General features: G+C 46.1%; 1 long non-coding RNA gene across 8 annotated transcripts; it reads right to left on the bottom strand.

Annotated features, from left to right (window-relative positions):
• Window positions 1–2891: 2891 nt before the first annotated feature.
• LOC125510634 (uncharacterized) lies at window positions 2892–9514 on the bottom strand. Of its 8 annotated transcripts, none has more exons than XR_015602705.1 (5): window positions 7420–9514; window positions 7236–7327; window positions 5235–6598; window positions 3571–4400; window positions 2893–3480 (listed from the first exon to the last, which is right to left on the bottom strand). It is a non-coding gene; the product is annotated as an uncharacterized LOC125510634 (long non-coding RNA). The 8 variants fall into 8 exon arrangements; XR_015602707.1 differs by having other exon boundaries at window positions 2893–4400; window positions 5235–5307; window positions 6162–6598; XR_015602703.1 differs by having other exon boundaries at window positions 2894–4400; window positions 5235–6437; window positions 6550–6598.
• Window positions 9515–25967: the final 16453 nt, after the last annotated feature.

Here is a 25967-nt window from a genome sequence, read left to right as displayed (position 1 = left end):
AACGATATGACCGAGGTGTGTAACTATGAAAGGGGCACCGCACACGGCTAAAAGATCAACTTGTGTGTTCTAGGATGCCCCCCTGCCCCCGTATATAAAGTAGGGAGAAGGAGAGGCAGCCAACCCTAGGGGGGCGCGCCAAGGTGTGGAGTCCTACTAGGACTCCCTAGTCCTAGTAGGATTCCACCTCCCACATGGAGTTGGAAAGGGGGAAGGGAGGAGGAGAAGGAAGGGGGGGCCTTCTCCTAGTCCTAATCGGCCTCTTGCCCAAGGGGGGGGGCACCAACCCCTTGTGGGCTGGTGTGCTTCCCTCTTATGGCACATAAGGCCCATAAATTCTCCCGGGGGTTCCGGTAATCTTCCGGTACTCCGAAAAATACCCGAACTTCTTCGGAACCATTCTGATGTCCGAATATAGCCTTCCAATATATCAATCTTTATGTCTCGACCATTTCGAGACTCCTCGTCATGTCCGTGATCTCATCCGAGACTCCGAACAAACTACTGTTCATCAAATCACATAACTCATAATACCAATCGTCATCGAACGTTAAGCGTGCGGACCCTACGGGTTCGAGAACTATGTAGACATGACCGAGACACATCTCCGGTCAGTAACCAATAGCGGAACCTGGATGCTCATATTGGCTCCTACATATTCTATGAAGATCTTTATCGGTCAAACCGCATAACAACATACGTTATTCCCTTTGTCATCGGTATGTTACTTTCCCGAGATTCGATTGTCGGTATCATCATACCTAGTTCAATCTCGTTACCGGCAAGTCCCTTTACTCGTTCCGTAATACTTCACCCTGCAACTAACTCATTAGTCACATTGCTTGCAAGATTTATAGTGATGAGCATTACTGAGAGGGCCCAGAGATACCTCTCCGAAACACGGAGTGACAAATCCTAATCTCGATCTATGCCAACCCAACAAATACCTTCGGAGACACCTGTAGAGCATCTTTATAATCACCCAGTTACGTTGTGACGTTTGATAGCACACAAGGTGTTCCTACGGTATTCGGGAGTTGCATAATCTCATAGTCAGAGGAACATGTATAAGTCATGAAGAAAGCAGTAGCAATAAAACTAAACGATCATTATGCTAAGCTAACGGATGGGTCTTGTCCATCACATCATTCTCTAATGATGTGATCCCGTTTATCAAATGACAACACATGTCTATGGTCAGGAAACGTAACCATCTTTGATTAACGAGCTAGTCAAGTAGAGGCACACTAGGGACACTCTGTTTGTCTATGTATTCACACATGTATTAAGTTTCTGGTTAATACAATTCTAGCATGAATAATAAACATTTATCATGATATTAAGGAAATATAAATAACAACTTTATTCTTGCCTTTAGGGCATATTTCCTTCACCTTGCCGGCGTGTTCCACTGGTAGCGTCCTCGCCGACCGCCGTCTCGAACATCCCTTGCAGCCTCACCCCTTTCCTATGGACCCCCTCCCCTTTCCACTCAGTCGTGCTAACGACCGGCCCCACCCCTTTCGTATGCTGCTCCTATTGCATCCCCCACCCCCACCAACCTTACACCAATCCGAACGCCAAACCCAAGCCCAATTTGAAATCCCCAACAGTCGAAGAGTGGAAGGGTGGAGATGCCGCACCTGCAGCCAGATCTGCCGAAACCACCAAGTACTCGTCTTAGTTTGTAATGTAAGGGTTTATATGAATCAAGTTCGGAGGTTGTAGATCAGTTCTATATGACATATCTCGTCTGGCCAAGTTTAGCTAATTAGAGCATACGAAGTAGCTTTATATCCTTTATCGTGGTACAGGAACAACTTGTATCTGGCGCACTGGTTAATATTTGTTATATTCCCTTTTTATGAAGGATGGCGTGCCATAATGTATTGCATTTATATCATAGCGGCACTATTAACATTCAATATACCACTGGTGTGGTTTTGTGGACACCCGTAGCCGTGCCTTATGTTTCCCTAAGGAGCCAACTCTTTTCTGAACTGGTTGATTGGGCCAGACTAGAGCTGGGTGTGGAGTACAATTGTGTAGTAAGGTTGGAAGGAAGATATGACGCCGACATAGACATTGGGTCATTCTGCTTGATGATCGCCTTGGCAGAGGCTTATTCTTGGGAGAATGGTCGGTGAATCTTGCATCAAGATCCTTGTCATATATGCGGTGGTGAAGTCAGGTCATATCCTCTGCGACATAGACCTTAATCGCGCGCCGGTATGCTGCGATGGCCATAAGTCTCGAGCCGCCAGCCACAAGCCCACAATGTACCCAATCCAGAGATGTATGATACCTTCACTGGAAGCTAGCCATTGCTAGAAGTTAACACCCCACTTACACAAGAGCATGACATTGGAGAAGCTGGCATACATAGGCTTGGTGAGGTGGATCTGAACAATCGAGCGACAGAAACAGACGATGAAGAAGGCAGCAGGGCCGATAGTGATGCAGGTTCGTTAGAAAGTACTCCCTTCATCCGAAATTACTTGTCACACTAATGCATACAAATGAATACAAATGAATGTATGTAGAACTAAAATATGTCAAGATACATTCATTTCTCCGACAAGTATTTTCGGACAGAGGAAGCACTCAATTAGCAAGTACTCAATTAGCAAATCAGTGATGTGCAGCTTGCCGTACGAAAATCCGCTAACATTGAAAAGTGATGAGTGTTGTATGTCTCCCCTTCGTCAAAGCGATGCCTCGTCCCTTGTCAATAAGTACGCCGTGTCACCGTGGAACAAACAACCAGCGGCCCTAAGAAGCTAAACCGGAGAATTGTGAAACAATTCACAAATTGCTCAGCATTTTTCGTTTCAGATACTAAAATGCAGCAGGTGTTCGGGATGTTGTGGTATATGCACTCGTCCCTCGGAGTTTTTATCTGACTAGTAAGCTTGCACGTGCAACGTACGTCTCTGCTAATGCTCTTCTCAAAGATGCATCCACTCCCAATCAAAAACACCTTGTGTGCATGTCTCGTACTACCATATACTTATAGTTGTTGATGGTAGTATAAGATGACACACACAAAAAAACAGCCAAGGCAACATTCATCATATAGGACCAAAAACCATGTTTTCAGTCCCTTACATCTAGCAAGAGAGGTTCAAAGTTGTTTTATGTCATTTTTTCATAACTCTCCATATAAATAGAGGTCATTGATGGTACTTTCAAAGACTGAACATTTTGGTTTATCACAAACTACATAAAATAGGTATGTGTGAACACCATGTATTTTGGGATCAATGTTGCAACTTGCAAATTATACTTTTTCTCCCCAAGAGAATTTACAAAGGTATGCATCAATGTTTGATTCTGCAATGTCAGATGCCAACAAAGCACTCGTACATTTTCAAGGTAACATTATTTCCAATCAAACGTCATGCACATTGCCTGGCTTCTTTTACCCTGGAGATGAATTCATCCAGATAATCTTTTAAACCATCCATCACATTGTTTTGCCTGCAACTCCAGTATGTACAAGTACAACACCATTCAACAGGGTGCACATGCACAGAAAAAGAAGTAAAAGAGACAAGTTGGGAGTTGTACATTACTAACTGAAAATGATCTTTTATCCATTTCCTTAAAAGATTCCCTTATTGTTGATTCTTCTTGGTAAGTAAAAGTAAGTAGGAAGACAAGATTGTGGTGGAAGGTTTTCTTTCTTGTTCTCTCTCCCTGTGAACTGTAGGAGTGATAAAATGGTTTCTTCTCCTTTAAGCAGTAAAATTTTACTTGAGCACACAAGTGAAAATATTTTAATTTAGAATATATAAATAATGATACTGTTTGCTTCGGGCAAAAAGATTGTGAAGTATTGGTTGAGGCGCGGTCTGTATTTCATTTCTATGGTTCCACGAATGATAGAAGCAAAAATCTCTCATTAATTGATGGTCGGACTTCTTAGATTCAGGTAAGCTGAAAAATCAAAAAACAATCAAGAGAACACAGTATTTACTATTTTGGAAAAAAAAGAACATCAATCTTGTTCACATTTAATGAGAGCAATCTCCAGTTCTCTCTAAGTGCTTAAAAGGCAGTGAGACATGTGTGAATGAAAAAAAATATACATAGTAGATATAAACTTTAACCGTTGGCTATGTTTGTTCACTTATATGATCACAATAAGTAAACGTATCTTGTTGTCCATAAATAAAGCAAAACATATCATGTGTCGAAGTATATGCTAATTATGAAATAAATGTCAATCATGTAATCAGATATGATAAGCACACAAGCAAACATAAATGGAATGGCATGGCATGAAATCTCTAGCCAGGTTTTCTTTTTAATACCCGGAAGAAGAATCTGGCTGGTCTCTTTCAATTGCACCTCCAACTTTGTTCGGTGACAGCGATGTGGAGTTTGGACAAGATTCCCTGGGAGCATAAGAGAAGTCGTGAAAAAATTATTTTTACTTATGCAATAGTTCGAACATGCTCCTATTGATCAGTACTAAGATGAAGCCCTGCTATTTGGTGTTGATACCTAAAAGGACACCTAAAATGATCATCGAGAACATTCTATTGATCCTTCTATTTTCTGGAATGACATCAAGAAGCAACTTCCTGGGAATGGTATGACAGTTCTAGTACTTAGGAATCTATTATCCTTTTCATTTTATAGGCATATATTCTATCACGTACAACCTGATCCTTCTGTTTTCTGTTCAAGAAAAGTGAACTCCAGTATGAATCTGATTTATTATCATCTTCTAATAGTAAAATTGAATTTTCAACAAGCCGTATAAAAGCAAGCATGACGAAAAGTTATTTTCAAAAAAGCATGACCAGAAAATAGGAACCGCAAACTATCTCGGAAATATTCTTTTGAATTTAAATATTTTTAGCTCACGCTGACCTGCAACTCTATGTCAGTAAGCTTGTGCCAATTTATTTTCTAGGTGACGATCCAAAAAAGTTTCCATATCCAAAGAAATACTGAAAACAGATTTTTGTTGTTAGATCCACAAAAGAGGTTTTCTGTGTCACAAGCACTCCATCCATTTATCACTGTGAAGTGAAATAGTTGATGTACACGCTATTTTGAACTTTAAAAATTCCATGGTTTACAAAAAGATAGGATGATAAGTCAATTGATGACCAGAAAATGCTAGAAAACGCTAAGAAAACATACGTTTCAGATAACAGTAAATGTTGATTTTTTTTCTAAGACTATAGATAACACTATTACAGTATCAGGGAGAAATTTACCGCAGACTTGTCTCTTCCGATGCTGCCTCCAACATCTTTATATAAAACTGTAGTGGGGCTTGCACCAGATTTCCTGGCAGCAAAAGAGAAGTGAAGATAAATGTTTTATAGAGGTTAATAGCTGGCCCAACAATAACTTTGAAAAGGAAATTAATCAAAGTCACTTCAATTTGATTCGATCTGTTCGTACACACAGACACAAGAAACCTTGCAAATTGCAGTACAACCGGTCAATTCTTGGCGGAGTCTAGATTTGATCCCTTAACTTCGAAACTGGACAACTTGCATCCTCAACTACTGAAACCGGACAAGGTTCATCCCTGGTCTCAGCTTTGAGTGGTTTTGGTGCTAACTCACCCCGGTTTGACCGGTGCTGACTTAAATACGCGTATATTTTTTGAATCTGTGAATCTTTTGAAATTCATGTACATTTTTTAAATATTTGTACTTTTTCATGTTCGCGTAAAAATTTCAAATTCACACATCCTTTTGAAATTCGCACTATTTTCAAATCTACGTACTTTATCAAGTTCACGCAATTTTCCAAATTCGCATACTTTTTTCTAGTTCAAGTATTTTTCTCAAATGCGTGTACTTTTTTCAAGTTCGTGCACTGCTTTCAAATTCATGAACTTTTGTAGAAAGTATGCGGACCTGAAAAAATAAACGGACTTGAAGAAAGTACGTGAATTTGACTCAAAAGTCAAAATACGATCAAAACCGGCGAAAGTCAGCACAAAAACCGGTCAAAACCGTGTCCAGGGATGAACCTTGTCCGGTTTTAGTAGTTGGAGGTGCAAGTTTTCTGGTTTCGAAGTCGAGGGACAAAATCTTAGACTCTGCCAAGAGTTGAGGGACGAAAAATATACTTTTCTCTAATATTAATATCATTTATGATCTCCAAAAATTACCAAAAAGGAAACCTACATGTATATCTTCATAACATAAAAAGGAGGTATGGGGGCAATGATCATGGTGCCCAGCTGCGACGTATCTGCAATGTTGTCTCTGTCCCATCTATAATCTCTAAGAAATTTCCAAAGGTAACTATTGTAAAATATACCCAGCAAGCTACATGTGTAATATCACTTGAATTAAAACAAATGATAACACAATATTCAGATGGATAAAAAATCACATCACCCATTGGATAAAGAATGTTGCTGTCTGAGCGCGTGGAAAGTCCGTGACCTATTGGAATAACTGAAAACAAAGCCCCAACAAAACCAGATTACGTACACCAATTCAAGTAACATAATAACTCACTCGCATTATAAATCCCCGAAATCTGGGTGTGTACAGGTCCAGATATTACCTAATAAATGATTGCACGTGGTAGTGGAATGCAGTGTTCCAAAGAAACACTGCAAAGGGGTCATGATTTTTTTCAGATTTTTTTTGAAACCAAAAATTTTGAATTTTGATTCTTTTTCAAAAAAAAGGCCTCCATGGAGGCCGAGAGCCAAACGTCCGTTCTCATATATTCATATACAATATAATAGTTTCAAACGTGCAAGATATATCAGAAGCTGTATTAAACTGCATGATGAGTGTGCTGCCGGGAGGGGGGATCCGAAAATAGTTTACCTTTATTTACAGAATCACAAAATAATCACCAAAAGAGAGTGGAAAGCATCGAACATTGGGTACTATTTTCTTAAAGAAGGTTCTACCAAGGGAACATCAGATTGCACCTAGTTTGTGGTTCTGCATATGTTGCATGTGTCCATGGACTGTAGCAGAAGATGCAAATAAACAGAACTAACAGGAACTAAACATATTGTGACATGTAACACCGTATACAATATTAAATTCCTTTTGTTTTCATTGAGGTAAACTCAACATATTAAATTCTTTTTGTTTTCATTGCAGTAAAGCAATTGGCTTTGATGCTCCAAGAACACAATTCAGTAGAATAGCAGTAGAGAGACATAATAGTAAATCTCGACAGATAGGAGAGAAACTGCGCAGTGAGGGAGCAAAGGGAAGATGGGACTGAACCTGGGAGCCCGATTCGATCACGACAGAGGGCTTGACGCCCTTGACACCTCCGGGAGCAGTGCGAAGAGGTTCCGCCCGCCCGCCACCATATACTGCACAGGCACACACAAAACAAAAAAACATCTTCAGCCAATTCCTGGAAAGGAAGGAATGGGAAAAGCCGAAAAGGAGTGCAGGTGCGGACTGCGGACGGCGATGTCAAAGTCGAGCGTGCAGCCCTCCGCCATGCAGCCGCCACGGCACCATCAGCATACAAAATAATCTACATCACCAGCCATAGTCTCGTCGGGATTCTAGCATCAATGTTACATTTTTCCAAGCAATTTATGATCTGGAAAAAAATCACTTTGTTCAATTATATACAAAAAAAAAAGATTCTAGCATCCATGTTATGGATCTCAGTACTAAATAAATAACAAAGTCTCTTTTTTCATAACTATCTTAGCTCCCATATGCTTCTCTACAAACGCTTGGTAGGGATTTTTTGCGCAGGTAGTATCTGAAAACAAAGGCGGCTCTTCGCTCAAAAGGTAATAAAGTTTCAAGCATCCCAAATGTCATGAGAACAACAGAGATATCATCCTGCTTGACCTGATAAAAACATGTAAAATGTGAGAATAATTTAATGGGGCGCTAATTAGTTTAAGAAAACTTTCAAAAAGGGAATATACATATTCCATACTACTAAGGCATCGTATGAAAGTGTCTTCATGCTCACCTTAGGTAATAGATTGGTTAATTTTGTTGTTTCCTTAAACTAAGAAACCTTCAGAAAAATTATGGCTTCTTTATTACATTTCTCTTTACACAAAACTAACAGTATTGTTGATTCGCTGGTCTGCACAAAGATTATAAGCATGCTCCCTGGCAACTATTTTAAAACGTGAACATGATTAGAATCCTGAATTTGGATAGAAAAAATATAATTGATAAATAAAAGGAAATGTGTGCTCCAGCCATTAATATGAATACAAAGATATAATCTCAAAGCATGTATGTAAATAAACTCATCTCCTAAAGTGTGACGATATAATCATGGGAATCAATCAGAGAATCTCAGTCGAAGGATTTCACCAGCTTAGTCAGCATTACTTCTATGCTAAAATTTTAGTTCATACTCCCTCCATCCTACAATATAAGATCATTTTTCAAGCTATGGGACGGAGAGAGTAGAAAAATTCCCTAACTCCAAATCGTCTCACAAAGAAGAAAGAAGAAAGAAAAAATTACTTATGTACAGCGCCATGCAACCTATAGTGAGAAATGAATAGGACTTCACACTTATATTTACATTGTTGGGTTAAGGTATGCAAGAACGAAGCATCTAGTTTGTATTCGAAGAAAATACCAGACATGTTTTTCATAAAATTCAATTGTCTTTTGCAACATCATAAAATCGTAGCTAAATTCATAAAGTGCTAAAAAACAACCACTAAGGCTCTGCTTGGATTGTCGGTTTGCTCCTAAATACCCCTGTAATCAAAACAGACCTCCAGCCGTCGTTTTCAATTTAGGAGGAAATAACACAGCAGCCGGTAAAATACACCTGTAGATTAAATCCGGATGTATAAATTTACACCGTATCCAAGCGGGGCCTAACTCATCTCCCAGAGCTTGATTTCCTAACACAACTGAATAACTCAATATCTAAACTTACATCTAGAAGCATATCATGTGCATCCACTAATTCATGCACAAGCCCAATTGAGAAAAGAGTAAATAATCTCACATCACGCAGATAGACAAAACAAATGTCGCCTCATATCGGGATACATATGGCAGTTCTGTTCACGAAGCAGTCATGGATGTAGTTCTGGCCAATCTACTACTGCAAGCCCCTGGTCCAAAGCATCCTTACCTTGTCAGCAAGCGCGGGGCATGACCGTTGCGGAGCAGGCACATCACATGCTCGTTGGAAGCTACCAGCGCTGGCGAGTAGCCCCACACCGTCTGCGGCGGTGATGGCTTTCCCGGCTTCATGGAGGAACGACGACGGAGACCCTAGCTCGCATTCCTGGTGCAGCAGAGGAGAGCAGCAGGCGGTGACAACGGCCCATGCTCGCGTCCATCACGGAGCGCCCGCTGGCACGACCCCTCCCGCGGTATTGCCCCCAAGCTGCGGCGGAGTGGTGGCGGCCAAGCTGCGGCTCCGGAGGTGTCGAAGGGCGCGGCGGGGCGGCTCCGGCGGCTGGGGAGGCGGCGAACCGCGGCGGGGCGGTCTCTCGCGGCTGGGGAGGCGGCGACCCGCGGCGGGGGCGGGCTCCCGCGGCTGGGAAGGCGGCGACCCGCGGCAGGGGCAGGCTCCCGGTGACCTGCGGCGGCTTCCCGTGGCTCCGGCGCGCGAGGCGGCGGTGAAGGGCGCGGCTGCGCGAAGCGAACGGCGCGGGAGGAGGAGGAGGTCGTGCGGGAGGAGAAGGAGGTCGTGCGGGCGGGTTTTTTCCCTTTTTACTGCGGGGCAGATTAGAGATCGATCGATTGTGACTTGACGCGTCGTTTGTAGTGTTAAACACAGAATAATTAAGAGTCATTAGATTTTGATGATGGATGGATGTGATTGTTTGTATCTGCCTCTATCTTTCTTTTATAGTGATAGTAGATAAGAAAAACTAGTTACCACCGAATGCTGAACTAAGCCCAACTCCCTAACGAAGAAAACCTCGTGGGCCACAGATCCATTTTCGGCCCGTTGTGTCATCTCAGCCCAGGACACTCGCTTCTTCTTTGTCGTTGTAAAAGGACGACGGGGCATTCGGTTCAGAAATCCTGTTGCTTGTACGTGCTGGTACAAGTACAAATGACCAATTTAACCCGGATTGTTTTGAGTAGCCAGGCAGCAAAGTCAGTGTCACGCCGTTTGAAACTCGGGTACCGAGTGACGCATGAGCAGTTTCTATCCCAGCTCTTAGAGCATCTCCAGCCGCGTCTCTGATAAGGCCCCTCAGTTGACTTTTCAATCGTCGGTGTTAAAAAATCGGCCCAGTCGTGTCCTCAAAGACCCAATTTTCATCGGCTCGGACCGAAATTGGCGCCGGCGGATCCAACTCAAACCCGGTGCGCTGGGGGGCGCCGGGCGAATCGTTTTTGGCGTGAAAGAGTCGCGGGCCCTCCTTACCAGCGACTCGTCTCGCTTCTCGCCGCTTCATCGTTCTCATCGCCTCGTTTCCCGCGGCGGATCAATGCCGAAGCTGCCGCGCGCTGTCGCGTCGGTCAGCCTCCGCCATTGATGCCTCACGGACGGCGCAGTAAAGGCGTGACGACGCGCGTCCCCGCGCATGCCACGCATAGACAAGGCCGTCACGCGTGCTCGCGCCGCCTCCGCTTATATAAGACGACCCCAGCGCGCCGGTGGCACGCACAGAGTCTCCACCACCGCCGACGCGCCCTCTCTCCCCTTCCTCCCTCTCCCTTCGCCGTCCCAGTTCAAAGAAATGGCCGAGCGATTCCCACGCGACGACGTGGCGGCGAACGGCTTCGGCCGCCGCCACCTTCACGAGGACGAAACTCGGCTCCTCTTTGAGGCCGAGTACCCGGTCTCGCCGGACATGCGGGTGCCCTGCACGTGGAGAATCAGCGCCGCGGGGTCTTGGTGCCACCACCGCCCACCGGGGCGGCGCGTCGTGCGGAGATCACGTGTATCCGCGCCTCTCTGCCGCGGGCGGCGAGGGAGGGGCCGCGTTACGTCCTCGACAGCCCGCTCTGGGAGCCGTACTTCCGCCGCCGTCACGCGGAGCAGCTCGAGGCCACCAACGGCATCGTGCCCTCCGGCAGGCTCAACTCCGAGGGGCGGCGCCAATGGTGAGGCGTGCCCGGCCGCACGCTGGAGGCCGTCCTCGAGTACATCGAGAGCGGCAACACGCCGAGGCTGGAGTACCCCTCCCCGCCGTCCTTCTCTCGCCGCCGAGGGAGCTCGTGGACGCCGAGGCGCATGGACCCCGAGGCTTCCTCCTCCTCGTCCGGTCGGTCGACCGGCTCTCCCTGCCTCCGCCCCGTCAAGCCGGGGCCCCAGGACACGCCTGTCAAGCCGGAGCCTCAGGACACGCCTGTCAAGCCGGAGCCTCAGGACACGCCTGTCAGTCGGCGCACCCGCAGCTCCGATATCCGCATCGCCGACTCCACCCCCGCTTCCGGGCGCCTCGTCCTCGTCACGCCCAAACGGAGCCTAGTCTTCCCCCGGAGTACGAGGAGATAGCCCGGCGCGGCTTCTCCGACGCGGACGCCCTACGGTGGGCGCGCGACGACTACCTCCGGACTGAGATGACCCGGCAGACCCGGGCCCTGAAGGAGATCGCCGCCCGCAAGCGTGGGCGCGAGGACAAGGACGGCGTCGTGATCCTCGACAGCGACGACGACGAGGACGCCGCCGGACCGTCCAACCCGCCGCGTCAACCGGGGGACGGTTGCAGCAGGGACGGCGGCCACGACGGAGGCGGCGGCGACGACGACGACGGCGGCGGTGGCGACTACACGCGGTTCTACAGCCTCCTCGGCATGTAGAACTGCAAGGGCGGCGGCCGGCAAGGAGCGGCGAGGCAAGCGAGACGGCGGGCGGACCTAGTAGTGTGTTTTTTCTTTTTGTAAAATACTTTAAATATGTATGAGCGGACGTGTTTGTGCCGTGTTGATCGAATTTGGTTTGAAGTCACCGAAATATGTATGAACTCGCCGTGTTTGCACCGTTTAAAAAAATCCCATGGACGCCATGACTGGATGGCATCACGCCCCCAGCGCGCGTTTTGCGCCGGTACGTTCCGAAGGCGATTTTTAGCGCCTCTTGAAAGGTCAACGGCTGAAGATGCTCTTAAGCACGAATCAGCGATAGGATTGGCTTCTCTTTCGTGGCATTTGCCATCGTTTTCCATTTTGCTGGATAGGTGTGAACTTGGTATCGTCGGCGTCGGGTTGGTATTGCTGTGACACACTGTATTGGAAAACGCCCACGAACTGGGACCGTATATCAAATTTGTTTTCTCTTTTTTTTTCCTTTTTGTAAATTTTGGTTTTTTTGGATATTATCATGAATGAATGTTTTTTTGGTTAACTTATTTTAAAACGGAGGAAGCAGCACCGAGATTGGATGGATGCGGCTTGCCTGCGGCCGCTGCGTGCGACCATCCGTGCGGCGCACCGATCGCACGGCCCTGGCTCCACGCACGCCCCGCTCCAGAATTTGTGCGAAAAAAAATACACATCGTAATACAGATTCCCTTCTTCAATACACTTCTATCCACATCTTTCCCCTTCTCTCTGAACAGAGCTCGAGCTGAAGCTTTTGCTCCTCCAAATTCCAGGTCCTTGCGGCTGCCTAGATCTTGTTGTACCTCCGTCCGGCGTGCACCTAGATGTTTCGTGGACCCGTTCTCCTTCGGCCGCCCGTTCCCATAAAGCTTACAATCTACCATATGTCATCCCGTCCCCGCTCGGCTGGTCGCCGACCGCGTGCGCGTGCGCTTGCCGGACCTGGCCGTGCAGCAGCTTGGCCGGCACCGGAGCCCCCCATCGGGGTCGGCCAGACCTGCGTCGCTTGGCTGGGCGCGGCCCATGTGTGCTTGCCGGACTTAGCCGTGCTGCAGTTTGGCCAGAACTGGCGCCTAAATCGGCGTCATGCGGACGGCGGACCAACGTCGCCACCAAGTTGCGCGGAGGTTGGCGAGCCAGCACGGGGCGACTACACAAGAGGGCGGCGCCTCGGGCTTGTGGATGAGCTTGGAGGAGGGGTCGAGGGAGCGAGATGAAGGATGTCGGGGACCGCAGCTAGAGCGTCATGGATTTGATATGCCCTTGGAGAGGAAGAAGGGGGACGGGGATGCTTGGAGGGGGGGAGAGGGACTGCAATCTTTGGCTCCAGCTCGGGTCGTCACTTCCGTCCTCAAGAAAGTCGTCGGGCTGCAGTTCGTGGAATCAACATCACCTACACAGGACAGGACACAAGTAAATCTCGTTTTCTTCTTGTGTTGCTCCTATCTCTAATTTTTAGTCCTGTTTTGTGCAAATCCATTCTGTGAACGAGTATATTTGGCTGTAGTTCGGTCAGATGAGCATGATGCCTGCGGACATTGTGCATAGATAATTCTATGAACGAGTATATTTGACTAGGGATATGGAGTAGCATTTAAAAAAAACTGGTACATACATGCTTGAATAAAAATCACTTGTAGCTTGGAAGTCTAATACACATGTGATAAAACTATTCCTTTTACAGAATAGATTAGGTTGGCTTCGGTTGATTCAGAAAGAATTGATTTTGTCCTGTCATCAAACTAGAGTCAGAGGTCCCAATGCTCCCTTGCGGTGAGAGATTCAGCGTGGAAAGTTGCCGTTGTAAATATGTATACATGTGATTTGTTGGATGACCCTGTGCAGAAAATTAGAGAAGTTTAGTTTCATTGAAGTTCTGAAACTATACTTGAAATGAAAGTGTGGACTTCTTATACCACTGGAGTATTGCCGTATTCTTGGATCTGCGGTGGCATTGGGATGGTATGACCACTTGATTGCAGCATTGAAGCATTTAGGATAGATGTTGGATTCGGTTGATGGAGGAAGTCTTGATTTTCTCCTGTCATCAAACCAGAGTTAGAGGCCCCAATGGTACCCTGCAGCGAGGTGTACATGTTATTTGTCGGATGACCCTGTAGAGAAAGCAAAGTTCAGTGGCACTGAAGTTTAAAAAATAGGAAAAATGAAAGTGTGGAATGCTTCTACCATTGTTGTATTGTATGGTTGGAATCCAACCAACAGTTGTTGGTGGCATAGGGATGGCATTACCAATTGATGGTTGCATTGAAGCACTTTGCATAGCATTATAGTGTAATTGATATGCAGTCATTTGATTAGTGAAAAATTCCAAAGGACCCTATATAAAATGATAGAGAAATGTCAGTACAGTTGATGTTTTATAAGAAACAAGCAACATTGTATTATTACCGTCGGCAGGTCATGAGGCTGTAGTTGTATAATATCATTTGTGTTCTTTTTCTTCTTTAAAGTTGCTTTCTTCAAAGGACCCTATCCAAAATGATAGAGAAAGGTCAACACATTGAATATTTTATACGAATTGAGTGACTAAATATTATACCGTTGAGGGGCCACGAGGCTCTAGATGCACAATATCATTTGTGTTCTTTTTCTTCTTTGAAGTTGCTTTCTCAAATCCACCAACAGGTCTTTTTGATCCTTTCACAGTCTTCTCCTTGACCTTCATACCTTTTGGTTTTGCAAGTCCCTCACCGTGTTTTGAAATTCTACTAGAGGCGATGTTCGTTCCTGCCAGTATAATGCCAAATATCAGTCTTTGTTCAACAATAGTGTAGGCAATTATTGTTAGTATAGTTTGTACCTTCTTTAGTACTAGAGTTACCCAAATCTGGATCAGCACTGACCAAATCTTGATTAGCGCTAACCAAATCTGGATCAGCGTGAACCAAATTTGGATCAACATGAACCAAATGTGGATCGACGCTAACCAAATCTGGTTCAGCTCTAATTTTCAAGCATTTCTCCACATCTTGTGCTAGTTGCGCCTTATAGTATGATTCTTCTGACTTAGCGGCACGAGCAGCTATTTTCACAGATATTATGCATAGTTCCTTGTAGCGGTTAGACATTCTTGCTTTTAGGTTATCATGTGGGTTGCATTTGCTTGTTATATCTAGAACTTTGGCATCAATTGTCCATCTTTTCAAGATATATTCCCCAGGGATATGCTTGATATTGTTAATATCAAGTACCTTTAAGCAATGAGAGCAAAGAATTCCAGCAAACTCAAACCTTTTGCAACTGCAGCTAACCTTTTCTTCTTTTGGAATGAATCTAACAACATGTTCACGTTGTGTGCCATGAAATTTTACTACATAAATCTTCACCTCTGTGTCACTTTCATCACAAAGGGTCATGTCGTAGTTCAGAGTTCGAAGCACTTGATCTTGAACCATCTTGAATATTGTTGGAGTATATGTAGCCGCAGCTTGTTTTAACATATAGCTAGATTCAGCCTTCAACTTGGGAGTAGTCTGTGTTGCTTTAAAGTCATACTTCACCTCTTTACATCTTTTATCCAAAACTAGCCGTTCAAAATGCTCAAAGAAAGTAAGCATGTCATATTTAATACTAATGTATCTCTTCAGTTCATTGTTCATGCTTTCACTTCTTTGGGTAGTGCTCATGTGGGCAGAGAACGTATTTTTACCATACACTAGTGCCTAGTGTTCCTTTTTCTCAAATAGCCTTTGCACCAATTAATTGTCACGCAGTCCATACTTGTCAATCATTTTATCCCACGCACCTACAAATTCATCCTTCTCTTCTATATCATATATACAGTGCTGAAAATCAACATTGAACTTCTTATATTCGTCAACAACTCCGGCGAGGTGCTTGCAAGTATTTTGATTCATATGCCACACACAAAGTCTATGGTGAGAATGAGGGAAGCCTTCACGAATTGCCTTCGCCATTGCCGCATCTTCATCGGTGAGAATTGTACGTGGATGTTTTCCTGACATAACTTTTAGGAAAGTTCTGAAAAGCCAAGCAAAACTAGCAGCGGTTTCATCATAGAGAAGTGCAGCACCAAAGACAATAGTTTTCTTATGATTATTCACCCCGACAATCAAACCAAATGGACGTCCATCATCTAGTTTTCTATATGTGGTGTCAAAGCATATAACATCGCCGAACATTGCATAGTCTGAAACCATTTTGGAGTCGGCCCAAAAAATATTAGTTATCAACTCATCCTCATCCACTTGAATTGAATAGAAGAAGTTGACATCTTCCGAGACCTTTTTCTCCATGTATTCTAATACTCCCCCTGTGTCACCTACTTTTGCTTTTATTGTTCTCTTTGAGTACAAACAATTTTTCATATCTTGAGGTGTAAAGCCAAGGTTTTCACTTCCACCTGCTTCTTTAGCCATCAAATCGATTGTTGCTTTGTTTGAGATGCCAACTGACTTTGTGACCTCTACGTTTGCTATCTGTGCTTCTGTCACTTTTCTCTGGGATCTCAAGTATTGGGCCATGAGTCCATTAGCAAGAGTGTGGTTATGCGACGCCTCGAATTCATACACATAATAAAATCCATCTCTAAGGCTAATCTTCATACGGGCATCACAACCACATCGTGTTTCAGGCCTACTGTAAGTGAATGTCTCCTCTCTTTTATCTTCCCGGCGATGGCCTATAAGTTGTTGTAATTGTCTTAGAGCATAAAGAAGTGATTATAATTTTTAAAAAAATGAAAATAACCCATACCTTGACGAGAGCATGTAAATGTCCGTTCCTGCATTGTAGAAGAGTTCGTCACTTTATGACCACTGTATCTTCTGATGCTAAAACCGATGGTTTTAGCATATTTGTTATAAAATAAATAAGCTTCCTCTTCAGATAAAAATTTCATGCCAAGCTTTGGTACCCTTTCATCCATGTGATCTACTGTAGCTTCTTGATCCTATATCAGTTAGGATTCAATTTAGTTAATACACACATATAGCAACCATATTTGCCTATCATGAGTTTTTATGAACTGCATCATAAATCAGATTTACTCTTGCAATCGTATTTAGAAACATGGAGTGCATTGAGACATTAGAAGTCTTAAGTTTTAGAAGAGAAATCATGATGCACTCTAGAATCCTTGTTCTGTTTATATGTCATATCAGTACACGGTTTGTGCAAGTATATTCAACTATCTCTTATGTTTGTCGATGAACTATATGTATTGTAAAAGGAATAGAAAAAACTGTAGTGCATGTTTTCCAAAAACTGAAATCAGAGATGGTACAAGAACGTCTGAAATTGGCTACTGTACATGACACTGCTACGTTTTTCTAAATAAAAAAAAAACTAATTTTCCGTTGTTGTTTGGCTTTTGCAGAATGCGGTCACAGATTCCTATAGAAGTTCTACAAGGGTGCAGCACACTGCTTTTTCCCGGCCAACACTCTGGATCGTGTCACAGTTGATGGAAAGTGGATCTTCTAGGCAAACATATCTGTGTGCACTGCTGGATGCGAAGTCTCCCGCAATGGTTCAAAACAAAGAAATTATAAAATTTGCCGCCGATTCATCGTCAGAACCAAGTGAGATTTCTTACTTTTGGTGCATGAGATTGTTCGTAAGTGTCCTGGTTCCATGGAACACTCCTCGGAGAAGTCGTCAGGGATGCAAGACTCGGAGAAGCCATCAGGGACGCTCAATTGAAGAGAAGAATTTCCTGATTCCTGGTTAAGCCTCTATTGATAATTGTGCGCTTTAAGGCTCTAGGTCACTTCCACCTCAAATGAGATGTAGATCTTGAATTTTGGCGCCCTTTTGTGTATTCTGTGGTTCTTTTGGCGGGTGATTGGATTATTTCCGCAGGGCTTGTGTTCAATTTTAGTGATGAGAGTATTACGGAAACGAATCAGTATTACGATGTGTAGTTCGTTTTTCTTTTTACACTTAAAATCAGGATCGATCGTTGTGTGCGTGGAGCGGGGCGTGCGTGGAGCCAGGGCCGTGCGATCGGTGCGCCGCATGGATGGTTGCACGCAGCGGCCGCAGGCAAGCTACGTCCAGATTGGACAGGCCACGGAATGTCCAAAGAGGCGTTTCCATAAACAAGCCGCATCCGGTGACACGACGCGGCTAGCCGCGGAGTTGCCTCTGCAAACTTGATTGGTTGGATGCGGGTGCGGGATGGGCGCCGGCATGGAGGACGGTGGGGTTTTGGAGGGAATGCCCGGGAGGAGGAGGAGGCACGAGGCACCACCGACCATGGGTGGCGGGACCATACGGTTGGGCTGACGATATATGGGGCGGACGAAGGCGTGCGACATGACGAAGGAAGAATGAGACGCTCTTGGGTGAATGGAACGAAATAGAAAAAATCAGTTGCGCGGTCCCAAATTTTCATTTCTGCATAGACGACTCAACGTTAGCCTACCGTGCACCGGCCACGGCCATGGACCCCATTGTTGAGTCGAATCGAGGCAGGTCGTGATCGAGATCGCGTCAGTGAAGTGAGTTCCCTCTGGCGCAGTGCAACAAATGCGTGTCTCCCTCTTGTACACTCACGAGCGCTGTGCGGCGCTGGCGTCGGGCAGCTGCGACGCGGAGCGCACAGTGCCAGGTGATCCGATCGGTCGGACGGGGATGCCAGCCACGAGCCACCAGCAGACAGCCAGACACTGCACTGCAGCGATCAGTCTCCTGTCCCGCGCAACAGCAACACCAGTACGTACTTTTCTCTATCAGCGGCACGGCCTAGTAAGATGGCCGCCTCGACGACCCGTCTGACCGGCGACGAGCGGCCTTGGACCGGCACGGCCGCACGGGATACTGTGCTGCCGGCGTCGTCCGCGCCAACATACCGTTTCCCTCGGTCCCTGACGCGTGGGGTCGATGGGCACCAAGGCCCGTTATTCAGTTGGACCCCGTCTTGCGCCAGTGAGTATGTCCTCGATGTTGACGGCTAACACTAATTTCAGCGGGTCGTTGCCTCCCCCCTTGCCGTAGCTCCGCATTTCGGGAAAATGAACAAAACTGGTTTTTATCTCAAACTTCAACACAAAATGACCCTAATTTAAAAATATTTCACAAAATAACCCTCTTTTACATGACGCTCGGGGTTAGGGGGTCATGCTAGCTATGATGTCATGGTAGTGACATGTAGCATGGCGCTCTGGCCTAGGACGCCATGCCAAATAGCATGATGCCCTAGCCCCAGGCGTCATGCAAAAGGGGTCATTTCATGAAATATTTTCAGATTGAAGTCATTTTGTGTTAAAGTTTCAGATGAGGGTCAGTTTTGTCCATTTTCACCCGCATTTCATCGCTTTTGGCCGTCCCCAAGATCCCCTGACGTGGGCTATCCTACCTTTGAGCCACTGACACATGGGTCCCAGCAAGCGTGGGGCTCACCTATCAGTGACTCAAAGGCAGGGTGTGGCAGGGATTCCTACGTCAGAGGATCCATGTCCGGCCGCGTTGCCTCGACCCTCGCATCTGATTTCACCGTTTTGAAGTTGAATCCTACACCTCCTGCAGCTTCGCGTCTTCTTCGGTTCTGATGGCTCCTGTGCCTCCCGCTGCTCTGACGGGCGCCCGCGACCACCAATGCAAGCACTTCGTGCACCTTGCCGGTGAAGAGTATGTAGTGGAGGTGGCATAGCCTATGACGCTGTGTGAAGGCGACGGCCTCCCCCCAACCGGGGTCGCAGCGGTCCTCTGCGAAGGGTGTGACTAATCTCAGTTGAGATTGAGATCGTTCGCGGACCAGAAAAGGCGACGAGGTACAAAAAGTAATCCTTTGACTTGTAATTGTTTTTTGTTCGGTTGAGTATGAGGTGACCGTTGGAAATAGATGGCAATGTGAAATGTTAACAATTTAGTGATGATTTTCTACAACAAATTGGAGGGGGGCGATGGACCTTAAATGACGAATTGTTGTCGCTTTTTGATCGTCAGTCCAACCAAGACACATAATTTGATCAATTCAAGGCCTCCGGCTCATCGAGGAAGAAGGTAGTTCAGGGAACCAGCTTTAATGTCCGATGAATGGAAAACGATGGCGAGTGCCACCAAAGGAGGGAAACCGATCTGCTTTTCTAACTCTTGTTTTTCTTTTTCTTTTTACTTTTGTTGATGTTGTTTTTTTACTTTGGTGTTTGTTATCTGCATTTTAGTTATGCCGACGTCCGGGTGTAAGCTAATAAAATTCATCTTTTGTTGAAAAAAAGACTTCTGCATTAAAAATTTAAGGGCTTCGGCATAATAAATCTTGTACCTAAGATTCCGAGATTTCAAATTTCATCTTTGAGTTTAGTCTCATATCATAAGAGCATCTATAGGCAGGCACCTCAAATGCCCGGACCAAACCCTAGCCACTCCATTCCCCTCTCCTTCGGTCCATTCCGTCCCCAAGCTCCCTTTCGGTGATCTCCGACCTTCTCCGGCATGTCCGGAAGCGGATCTGACTCCAACCAATTTGAATTCATCGACTGGGGTGTCATCTAGTGTGGGATGGAGGAGGCTATGGCCGTCCGCGTTGCCCTCCGTCGCTCCCGGGAGGACTAAGCCTGACCGGCGGAGGGATCCGCCTGGCACGAATCCATTATGTCGGCCCAATGAGTGCTCCGATCCTCCAAGGTTGGATCATCACGGTCCGGTAGCCTCCCCATCTCCGGTCCGCCGGAGTATGAGTCCTACATGGTCTAGTGTGCCCACCGTGGGAAGGAGAGGGTAAGGAAGGCCAAGTCATGCCTCGCTGCTGACATGGATGAGGCGGAGCGCGTTGCCGTAGAGGACGAAGCCATCCGTGCCCACATCGTATAGAGGCGGCAACGGAGGAACACGCGCGCCCTCGCCCGAGAGTAGAATCGGGCATTTTGTGCCATGGTCGGACTCCCGCCCCCCAAGAGGAGAAGGACGACAGCGAGGGATCGCTCAGCTCTGGCGACACCGAGATCCGGCTAGATCCATTTTACGTTTTCGAGCACTCTTCCATGAGAAGGACGGCAAGGGCATCGGGAAGGGCAAGGGCTGTCATGGATGATCTTCTCCATAGCTAGTATGTAGATATACCATGCCAAATTTGATAGTCTCAGGGCATGTCCTCATGTAGTAGCCGGACAAAGTTGTTGCATCGTTTACATTTCGCTGCATATATCTCTTATATGGATTTGAGGTTTGCTAGTTGAGGTGTCCGATTGTGCGAAGCAAGATTTGAGGTGTGACCGGCCAGTGCACGCGAACGCGCCTAGGCATGTCCGCGGGCGTTTAAAGCTCCAAATTAGCAAGTTACGGGTGTAGATGCTCTAAGATGAGTCATTCTACCGATCCCTTTAGGATGGGGAAATGGGGCAATAAATGGACATGACAGCTTAGCCATAATTAGCCAATGTTAGAGAACTTTGAGGGTTGCCAGGTGTAACACCCCGGATATAACTTTCCCTATTTGTACTCCAACTCTTGCCGTTTCCGGCATTAAGTTATATTTATTTCCTTGGGTTTGGGTTTTTGTCTCCGTGTGTTGTTGTCGTTGTCATGCATCTCATATCACGTCGTCATGTGCATTGCATTTGCATACGTGTTCGTCTCATGCATTCGAGCATTTTCCCCGTTGTCCGTTTTGCATTCCGACGCTCCGTTCTCCTCCGGTGGTCATTTCTAGCTTTCTTTCGTGTGTGGGGATTAAACATTTCCGGATTGGACTGAGACTTGCCAAGCGGCCTTGGTTTACTACCGGTAGACCGCCTGTCAAGTTTCATGTCATTTGGACTTCGTTTGATACTCCAACGGTTAACCGAGAGACCGAAAAGGCCTCGTGTGTGTTGCAGCCCAACACCCCTCCATTTTGGCCCAAAACCCACCTAACTCTGCTCCATCACCTAGAGCGTTCGATCACGATCGCGTGGCCGAAAACCGCACCTTTTTTGGACTCTCCTAGCTCCCTCTATGCCTATATATACACCCCTCCAAATCCGGATCTTTCTTCCCCCCCGAAACCCTAAAAAAAATCCACCTCGCGCGCCGGACGTGTCCGTTCCGGCCGGACACGCCGCAGCCGCCGCCCGGCCGGACACGCCTCACCGGGCCGCCCCGCGCGCCGCGCCCTTCGCCTCGCCCGCCGCGCGTGCCGGCCGCTGCCGCCCCGCCCGCCGTCCGCCGCCGCCGCCTCGCCCGCGGGTCCCCGCCGCCGCCGCCGCCGGGCAGCGCGCCGCCCCGAGCCGGCGAGCTCCTCCGCCTCCTCCCGGCCTCGCCTCCCGTACGGATCCGGCCGCCCCCGGCCATCTTCTCCCACTCCGGCGAAGACTCCGGCCGGCGATCCTCGGGCTCCGTGCGATCCCGATCTAGATCTGGCGTGAACAGTAAACCCTAACCCTAGGTCGTTTTTTTTCACTAAGTCCTCAGAATTTTTAGTTCATATGCCCATGTTCACGGCTCCGTAACTTTGCATCCATAGCTCCGATTCATGCATATAGCATATCAAAATGTTCATCTCAGAGAGTACATTATTTCATTCCATTGCATCATTTTTATTTGAGTTCATCTTGATGCCCGAAATGCTGTTAGAAGAGGGCTACTTGAGTTAATTGTCAGATCTGCTACTCCGTTTAGCACTTTTGTCATTTTTGCCATGATTATTGTGTGCATGATATGCCCTGATGCTCTACATATGTTTTGTTAAGGGTTTTGTCATCTTTCCAGAGGTGCAACCCATGTATTTTTGTGATGTGTGAGGTGACTAGTGCAAGCTTGCAAAGTGAGGCACTCGGTAAATCTGTTTTCAGGGACTTAGTAATTTCACTAAGTCCTGGGATTGTTTATCTCACGATGCCATATGTTCATGTTGTTTTCTAGTGATCGGTGCCTCTTTTGAGGATGATCAGTAAGGATGTTTTGTTAATATTGTAGTGCTCTATCCATCCATGTCTTTATTTGCAATTATGGAGCACCCTATCTTGAGTCAATCGAGCTCTACTTTTGCTACTTTGTGAATCTGGGCAGATTGTCAACTTGTTTGCAATTTTGCCGGTGATGTTGTAGTTGACCCGTGCATGCTATGCTATTGTTCTTGCCATTTCTAGCTTGTGTTTTGTGCCTTCTTTATGGGTGTATGCTTGTCTTGCCATGACTTGCACTGTAGTGAGTGCATCGAGCTCGTAAACATGCCTACTTGAGTTATATTTTAGCATGTGCCAGTTTTCACTAAGTATGAAAACTGATTATGTTTTTGCTATGTTCACATGCTTGCAATTGTATTTTCTGATCCCTTTTGGCTCAAGGTCACTAAGGGACTTTTGTTAAGCTCTTTGAGTAGCTCTATGCCATGCTTTACTTGCCATGATCAGGTCCTGTAGCATGTAGTTTTGTTGCTCCGAAGAGGGCTACCTGATCTGAAATTCCAGACAAGTGTTGATTTCACTAAGTCTGAGATCTGTTTGCCATTTGCATTTTTGCCATGCTTGTTTGAACCTGTTAATGGATGATTTGGCCGTAGCTCAGTGCTAGATTTTTGTTAAGCATCTTGTGTGCATCCCTGCCATGTATTTTGTTGTCTTGTTTGAGTGCTGTAGCATGTTCCTTTCTTTGCATTTAGATGCCTACTTGCTGTAAATCGCAGACCAGTGTCATTTTTGAATTGCTTGCCATTTCCAAACCGTAACTCCGATTCCGGCGTTCTTTATATCGTTTTCAAGCGATTTCATCTCCTCTTTCCAGTGGCACACTTGGATTTCCAAGTTGAGGCCAGGTTCATGCGTTTTCCTGTCATATCTTGCATTTGGCATCCCGCATAGCATATCATCATATCATCATATTGCTTGTTCTTGCACGTGGTTGATTGTATCCTTGTTGCTTGTTTGTCTTGTTTGGGTAGAGCCGGGAGACGAGTTCGCTAACGAGGAGCCCATTGAGTTTGCTTTCAAGGATCCAGTCAACTCTGACAACTGTGCAGGCAAGATGATCATACCCTCGAAATCACTACTATCTTTGCTATGCTAGTCTGCTCGCTCTTTTGCTATGCCAATGCTACGATGCCTACCACTTGCTTGCAAGCCTCCCAAATTTCCATGTCAAACCTCTAACCCACCATTGTCCTAGCAAACCATTGATTGGCTATGTTACCGCTTTGCTCAGCCCCTCTTATAGCGTTGCTAGTTGCAGGTGAAGATTGGAGGCCGTTCCCTGTTGGAACATCTTTTATTTACTTGTTGGGATATCATTATATCGCCATGTTATCTTAATGCATCTATATACTTGGTAAAGGGTGGAAGGCTCGGCCTCTCGCCTAGTGTTTTGTTCCATTCTTGCCGCCCTAGTTTCCGTCATATCGGTGTTATGTTCCCGGATTTTGCGTCCCTTACGCGGTTGGGTTATAATGGGAACCCCTTGATAGTTCGCCTTGATTAAAGCTTTTCCAGCAATGCCCAACCTTGGTTTTACCATTTGCCACCTAGCCTTTTCTTTCCCTTGGGTTCTGCAGACTCAAGGGTCATATTTATTTTAACCCCCCCGGGTCAGTGCTCCTCTGAGTGTTGGTCCACCTGTCAGCTACCGGTGGCCACCAGGGGCAACTCTGGGCTGGCCTACCCGTACCTAGGGCAATCTGAGTGTGCCCTGAGAAAGAGATATGTGCAGCTCCTATTGGGATTTGTCGGCACATTCGGGCGGTGTTGCTGGTCTTGTTTTAACCTGTCGAAGTGTCTTGAGTTACCGAGATACCGAGTCTGATCGGAACGTCTTGGGAGGAGGTCTATTCCTTCGTTGACCGTGAGAGCTTGTCATGGGCTAAGTTGGAACTCCCCTGCAGGGATTGAACTTTCGAAAGCCGTGCCCGTGGTTATGGGCAGATGGGAATTTGTTAATGTCCGGTTGTAGATAACTTGAACCTTAATTAATTAAAATGAATCAACCGAGTGTGTTACCGTGATGGCCTCTTCTCGGCGGAGTCCGGGAAGTGGACACGGTGTTGGAGTAATGTTTGCGCAGGTCGCTCTCTAGTTTCTCGCTCGCGCTTTGCCTCCTCTTCTCTCTCTCTTTTGCGAATAAGTTAGCCACCATATATGCTAGTCGCTTGCTGCAGCTCCACTTATATTTACCTTGCCACACCTATAAGCTTAAATAGTCTTGATCGCGAGGGTGCGAGATTGCTGAGTCCCTATGGCTCACAGATTACTATTACACCAGATGCAGGGCCTGATGATTCCACTCCAGCAGACGCGTATGAGCTCAAGTGGGAGTTCGACGAAGACTCTCAACATTACTATGTTTCCTTTCCCGATGATCAGTAGTGGTGCCCAGTTGGGGGTGATTGGGACCGTGTCGCATGTTGGGTTCTCTTTTATTTTGGCGCCGTACTCGGGCCATGAGTGTTTGGATGATGTAATGTTATTTTTGTACTTGATTGACGTGGCGAGTGTAAGCCAACTATGTTTTCTCCCCTTTCATTATTATACTACATGGGATGTTGTGAAGATTGCCTAACTTGCGACATATGCCTTCAATGCGATTATGTCTCTAAGTCGTGCCTCGACACGTGGGAGATATAGTCGCATCGAGGGTGTTACAAGTTGGTATCAGAGCCTTCCCCGACCTTAGGAGCCCCATTGCTTGATCGTTTTTAGTGGCCGAGTTGTGTCTAGAAAAATGTTTTGAGTCTTTTAGGAATTATATATCGAAGAGTTTAGGAATTCTTTTTACTTCCCAGTCTCCTCATCGCTCTAGTAAGGCATCCTGACGTAGAGTTTTGACTCTTCTCTTCTCAAATTTCACTAAAAAAAATTTAGGATCACGCGGGTATCTTGGAATCGTTCCGATGGTTTTATGATGAGAACATTGTCTTGGTGCCTCCTGTCAGGGGTTTAGTGGAAGTGTCCCGGGGAGTTGAGCTCTGAGGTGTTGTCATCATAATTTTATCGTTGCAGTTCTGAAATACCTGAGTCTAGTACGCCGACATCGAAAATCTCTTTTATGCAATTCGTTGGTGAGATAACCTCGACGCCACCCAGTACTGGGGAGGGAGTTCGGGAGTATCGCCATAACTTGTATAACGGATGCTTTTCGAAGGTTGAGGTAGATGGTTTCCGAAGGTTTCTTGGTTATGTGTTGAAGGATGGATACAGCTGGATGTAGGATTTACTAGTTTGGGTGAGATATTATGCTTCCCCTGTATCCCCAACACCTGATTGCATAACCGGAAAGGTTCGGGAGTTTCATAGGTGGGAATTCTAGTAGCTCTAGTTCTTCTTC

This window comes from Triticum urartu, chromosome 5A (assembly GCF_056163025.1).
Source record: "Triticum urartu cultivar PI428250 chromosome 5A, HENAU_Tu73, whole genome shotgun sequence".
Taxonomy (NCBI): Eukaryota; Viridiplantae; Streptophyta; class Magnoliopsida; order Poales; family Poaceae; genus Triticum; species Triticum urartu.
This window is presented reverse-complemented; position numbering and strand designations above follow the sequence as displayed.